The following is a 6,486-nucleotide window of genomic DNA, read 5'->3' on the forward strand; positions in this document are numbered from 1 at the left end:
CCATAGTAGGAGTGGGGTTATTATCTACATCATGAATTCCGGGAAGCCATGGTTGAATCAGGAAGAAGCTTTATGAACGACCTGGGAAGGTGGGTGTCCCACTTGTGTGACAGCACACATCAACAGATGCACACTTTTGTATTCCCTATTCCCCATTTGAATTTCCTTCCCCGGCTCCCCATTCGCTGGGTACTACAGAGGTTACAGCCTCTCCTAAGCGCCTAATTTCCCCAAGCTAGTCTCCACCCCAATTACATCTACCCCCCACAATTTGGTAACCGACCCTTATTTACTTTTGCCCTTATTTGGGTATGTCCACACCCCTTCCACTTGGGATGCTGATTGTTCATCTATACCCAAGTCAGAACTGGTTTTCAGCCAGTTAGTCTATTCACCACCTAGAGTGTTTTCTTATTCTGATATAACTCCCTGTGTTCAACTTCCATCCAGCCCTTCAGACTGCATTCCTTAGTTCCACTTGACTTTTGTGGAAATAAAAAACCAAACTGTTTCTCACATTCCTTTCCAGTTTGAACTGACTCCCACAGTGTCAAATAGGGTTCAGCCCCTGATTGAGGGATATGCAGAAGCAGCATCCCCGACCACATAGTCCACATGGTGGAATGAGGAGGGAGACAAGCAGATGAAGGCTAACATTTGATTCTGAAATGGATTTCTTTTGTTTATGTGTTGTCTGAGTTATGTGTGTGTGTGTATACATACAAATATTCATGTGTATATATATATATATATATATATATATATATATGTATACACACATATATGAGTACGTAGGCTCCTTCTCCTTAAGGATATGACTACCTCACTTCTATATTTGTATCATGAGGCCTGGCACGTAGCCAGCACTCAATAAATGCTCATTGATCTGTTGATCAATTAACCCAGCAAGGAAAGTGAGGCAGCTGACTAAAGAGGTTGGGAAGATAGCCACTGACATCACAGATCACAGAATTACACAATTTCAGAGTTAAAGGGAAGCCATAAGTCATCTAACCCAACACAGGGCCCAACAAGAATTGCCTCTTCATCTCTAATAAACTGCTGTCTTCTTAAAGGTCACCAGTGACCAGGATCTCACTTCTTGAAGCAAGACATTACACTTTTGAACAGTTCTGATGGTTAGGAAGTTTTCCCTTTGCAGCACCCTCTGTGGGGCTACTTCCTCAGTTTCCACTTGCGTGGGCAGGTTGGAGTCCTCAGAAGGTCAGGTAACTTGTACTCTTCTCAAAGTTCTATCGGATTCCAAAGGTCTGGGTTTCTGGTACTGTTACTCAAGAGCCCCTACCAACATACTCCCCAGTGACAATCAGCCAACTAGACTTAATGGACTTTTAGAAAGGGTATTTATTAGAATGAAAATGCCTGAGGCATATTCTCTCCTTGTACCCACAAGGCCCCTGTGGACAGTGGGCTCAAATTTAGAGTAGGGTGGTAATGAGCACTTATGGCCAAATGATAAACTCACAGAACCCGGTTACTGGGAGTTCTTTCTCAAATCCATTCTTCTCAAAGGGGCCACACTCCTTGAACTGCTTCCTCTATCAGGTGACTATCTTTGAATCTGTGCCAGTTGCTCAGTAAATAAACGTTAGGCACCTACTGCATGCTAAGCACCGGGGTTACAAAGAAAAGCAAAAGATGGTCTCTGCTCTCAAGAAGCTCACAGTCTAATGGTGGAGACATTGCCACTGGACTCCAGAATGACTCTGGAGGAGAAAGTGAGGCTGATGACTTTGCACCCTCTGCTCCACTCAAATCCAGTTGATTGTCATCAGTCCTCTTGGAGAATGAGAAGGAAGCATGAACAATAGAGGGGATAAACTAGAGATGATCAACAGAGGGAAAGCACGGCTTGTCCATGTCCGTCCTTCGTATATATTCTCTCTGTATTCTCAGTTGTGGATTCACTTTTCTTGGGTTACTTTGCTCTCCATATGACTCCCCATCATCTGAGGATGCTTCTTCTCCTAAGGACACTTTCTCTCTGGTGAGGTGGTCAACAGAGGGGCTGGGGTTGGGGATGGGGAGACTAAAGAGTAACTATCTTTTTCCCTGTCCCCCAAGCAATTCATTCTCTAGCACCTGAACCTGGAATCCTTCTCTGCTGGGCTTGTCTAATGATTAACTAACTTACCACTAAATTGACTGCAATTTTTGCACACAATCTAAGAGACGTGACTTGATCTTCTTGACCAATCATAAAACGTTTCCTGTATGGCCCGTCCAGTGGCCTATTGTCCAATGGTCCTTTCAGATAGATGAACAGCTCATCCCCACAATTTAAGGAGATGGCAAAAATAAAATACCTTAATATCTGATTTACTCAACTGATTGACAGATTGTGGCATCTGTCCCTTCTGCGATTACATTAATTGAAGCAGGGGCAGAAACCCCCACATTTTACACCAAGACAAAATCTCCAACTTCCCCCAATTTCTCCCAGCTCAGCTTTCGGGAAGATCTAATCCCTTTCTTACACCCAGTACTTGAAGATAGCTACTCATCTATATAATAGGCAGCTTGGTGGTACAATGTATAGTAAACTGGACCAGAAGTCAGGAAAATCTGAGTTCAAATTCAGCCTCAGACTTTACCAGCTGTGTAACCCTTTATGCTTCAATTCTCTCATCTGTAAAACAGGAATAACCTCCCAGGGGTGTTATGAGGATCAAACAAGACAACATTTATAAAGCACTTTGCAAACCGTAAGGTGTTATATAAATGCTAGCTAGTATTACAATTATCATATGGTGACCATCTCCACATCATTTGATCGGTCATGAGGATCTGGCTGCCCTTCTCTGGACCTGCTAGAGTTTGTCAACCTCATTCCAAAATGGCGGCCTCTTCATCTCAGACAAATTGCCATCTGGTTTCTTCTTAAAGACATCCAGTTTGGGGGACTGTCACTTCTTCCTCACATTTTAGATCAGACAGTTCTGATTAGTAGGAAGTTTTCCCCTCATAGCGCCCTGACCTGAACACAACAGTCCAGGTAGAAGTCTGAGCCCTTCACTTCCGCACGAGGCTGAATGTCTGGTCTCCCCCTCCCACTTGCCCCTAGCTAGCACCTTGCCTCCAGGATTGCCTATTATTCATTCATTCATTTATTTATAGTCTATATTTTGTACTATGGTCTCCCCCAATTAGAAGGTTAGCTCCTCAAGGGCAGGGTCAGGATTTGTGTCCTCAATGCTTAGCACAGAGTATGAGTTTAGTAACCACGTATTAATTATGTTGGGGAATTCCTTAACCCAGAGGTCCCAAGATCCTTCTAGAAAATAATTCTTCCTACCTAGGTATCAAAGATTGGAGGCCCAGAGAACAAGAGGCAAGGCCAAAAATTAAAAAGTTTAATTAGCGTCAGCTGATGGGCAGTTCCAAGGAACAAAGTGAGGTACCCACCTACAGAGTTTTACACAGCCTTCCCAGGACTTTATGGAGGACAAAAGGAGTCCCTCTGAGGGCCACTTTCCTAATTGGGGAAACCGAGGAATAAGGGAGGGCTGTCCCATGATTTGGGAGAGAATGCATTGCCTTGGGGCCTCAGGTTTGCTCTGGGATGCTTTCTCTGCAGTTCATCTCATCAGACTATCAGGTCACACAGAAGTGGTCTCCATCAAGAACACCTCAGTGGGTTTATCTGGTTGTTGAATGAAATCCTGTCTGAAGGTCAGTCTTTGACTTTGAAGGTTACTTTTTCTTTTGGGGGGACATGTTTCCCCCAACCTCACAGCACATAGGTTTTCTCCATTTCCTCCACATTTGACTGACCAGGGCAGAGTGAATTAGGGAGATTATCTTGCTATGAATGAATGATAAACATATCGTAAGCTCTTACTATGTGCCAAGCACCTCACAAACCTGTCCTGACCCTCCAGAAGCGTGCCTTACCAACACATGTGAGGGATCGGTGGCAGGGAGAGGGATTTGGTGCAGAAGGCCCGTTTGCCTCGGAGCTCAGGCAGCTCGACCCCACACAAGTGTCTGCCAGGGAAGACGCACAGTACAGGGCGAATCCTCCACAGACACGTAACATTCTCAGGGAGGGGCACAGAGCAGTTTCTGCCGCTGCAGGAATTCCAGGCTTGTGGAAGCCCTGCTTTCCCTGGCTCCTAGTCTCCGGACAGTCAGCTCTTGAGGAGGAGGAGGAGGGGGAGGGTGATGCCGGTCAAGGTCTAGTCTGGGTCAGATGTCCTCGAAGTTACATTCCTACTGAGATTCTGGAATCTGGGGCCTCAGCTGTTGCCTTTCACCGCCCTCCGCCACCCCAGCAGCTCAGGGCCCAGCCAATCTTCCTTCCTCCTTGTGCTAGTGACTGAAAGCTTTGTTAACGTCCTAGTGTTCAGGCTGTACATTCCACAACAACACCCACCCCCCCATCTTGGCCATCTCTTTGCAGTTCCCCCACCACTTCTGATCCAAAGTTCCCCCCGGAGCTCCTGACACCATGCCCTGGTGTCTTAACCCACTCAGAACTTCTCCCCCGGGCACAAACACACAAAGCCCATTCTGCCAGGCCAGCCCCACCCCTGGCTTAGACCAAGCTTCACAGTTCACATGACCTCCCCTCAATGCCATTTGCTTTCTGCCCCTCTATCTGGAAACAGTCATCAGATCAGTACTACCACCTAAGCCTGCTGATGTACAAATGTGGGAAAGTAAGCCAGGCAAATGAGTGTGACCAGTCATGGGAGAGGGGCCTTGGTCCCTGTCTCTGGATGCTTAGCCGGAGTGATTGACCACTCCTTAACCCCCAGAGATTGAGCAAACGCATAGGGTGCATAGGCCTAGTCTCTCAGAGACAACATCTCCCATTCCAGGTGGCAGTGGTGGTGTCCTCTCTTCTAATGCCCCTGGCTAAAGGCCCCAAAGCAGACTGCCTTCTTCCTCATTGTTAGGGGTCAGTAACCAGTACTCTCAGTTTCACTTAACTATTTAGCATCAATTAGTTTGCACAATATCAGTGCCACCAAATTCATGTCCCAAAGGCAGCGTCCCTGCTGCCACACAAATCCTAGTTTTAGCTTTTGTAGGATAATTACAGATTGGTCTTTGCTCCTCAGTCCATCAATGCCTGAGACTCAGCCTTTGGAACACTGGTAGGGAGCACCCTCTTGACAAGGCTTTGAGCGTCCAGGGTCCTGTCTTGGTATTCCACTCCCTGGACCTAGAACTGAAAAAGTCCACGCCACGTGGCCAAGGACCATGGCCTTGGAGGGGAAGAAGACCCTAAGGCCAACCCCCTTAATAACATGATTTCTTATCAGATGACTTGAAGGAAGGAGTGACTGATGCAAAGAGCAGACTTAGCCTCTTTGAAGATGCTGACTATTCCGACTCCCACCAGAACCAGCTCCAGAATGTCCCCATGTGGGCGCCCGTCTCTCTGAGGCACCTCTGCCATACTTCATCTCCCTCCTGGAAGCAGCCCCTGAATATCCTCCAAATAGAGCAGTTGCATCATCTCCTTCCTTACATATATGTTGATAAAAACCTCACTGTAGATGCTATGGGCAGCTAAGTGCCTAGGTGGATAGAGTGCCAGCACTGAAGTCAAGAGGACCTGAGTTCAAATCTGGCCTCAGACACTTACAAGCTGTGTGACACTAGGCAAGTCACTTAACCCTGTCTGCCTCAGTTTCCTCATCTCTAAAATGAGTCAGAGAAGGAAATGGCAAACTACTCCAGTATCTTTGCCAAGAAAACCCCAAATGGAACCATGAGTCAGACATGACTGAAATGATTGATTGAATAATGTGAACAAAAAATACAGATGCAGTAAAGTTTGTAAATGGATTTATATATTATCTGATGCTGTACCACCTACACAGATTGAATCTGGGATTTTACTAGCATAGTGAAGTCCCAGATAAGGAAACCCCCTCTACTAATGCAAATCCATCCTCACCTCCTTTGCAGCTAGTAGCCTCAGGTACTGTCTGTAGCACTGATCAGACTAGTGACTTTCTCAGGGGCACACAGCCATCCATCCCGTCCAGAGGTAAGACTAGAACAGTGGCTTCAAAACCAATCTCTAGCTATTATGCCGCGTTGTCTCTGTGGGATGTATGGATGTTGCTTCTGCATAGCACTTAGAGAAATAGTTGTTGCTGTTATTATTATTGCTACTAAAAAGCCAAGTGAAATGCAGTCCGGGGGCGAGGTGGAAGTTGAACAAAAAGGAGTTACATTAGAATAAGAAGTGGTGAATAGACTAACCTGAGCGACAAACAGTTCTGAGGCTAACATGAAAAGGGGGGTTCCTAAGGAAAGATAGGGGTCCCGAATTGTGGGGAGTGGGAGATATAATTAGGGGTGGAGACTCACGTGGGGAAATTAGGCGCTTCGGATAGGCCGTGACAGGGGAAGGAAATTTGCATGGGGAATAAAAAGGTGTGCATTGGTTGATACATGCACTCTCACATGTGTGCTCTTACACCTGTGGGATACACGGCCTTCCCA

Source organism: Phascolarctos cinereus, unplaced genomic scaffold, assembly GCF_003287225.1.
Source record: "Phascolarctos cinereus isolate Bilbo 61053 unplaced genomic scaffold, phaCin_HiC Scaffold_4;HRSCAF=312, whole genome shotgun sequence".
NCBI lineage: Eukaryota > Metazoa > Chordata > Mammalia > Diprotodontia > Phascolarctidae > Phascolarctos > Phascolarctos cinereus.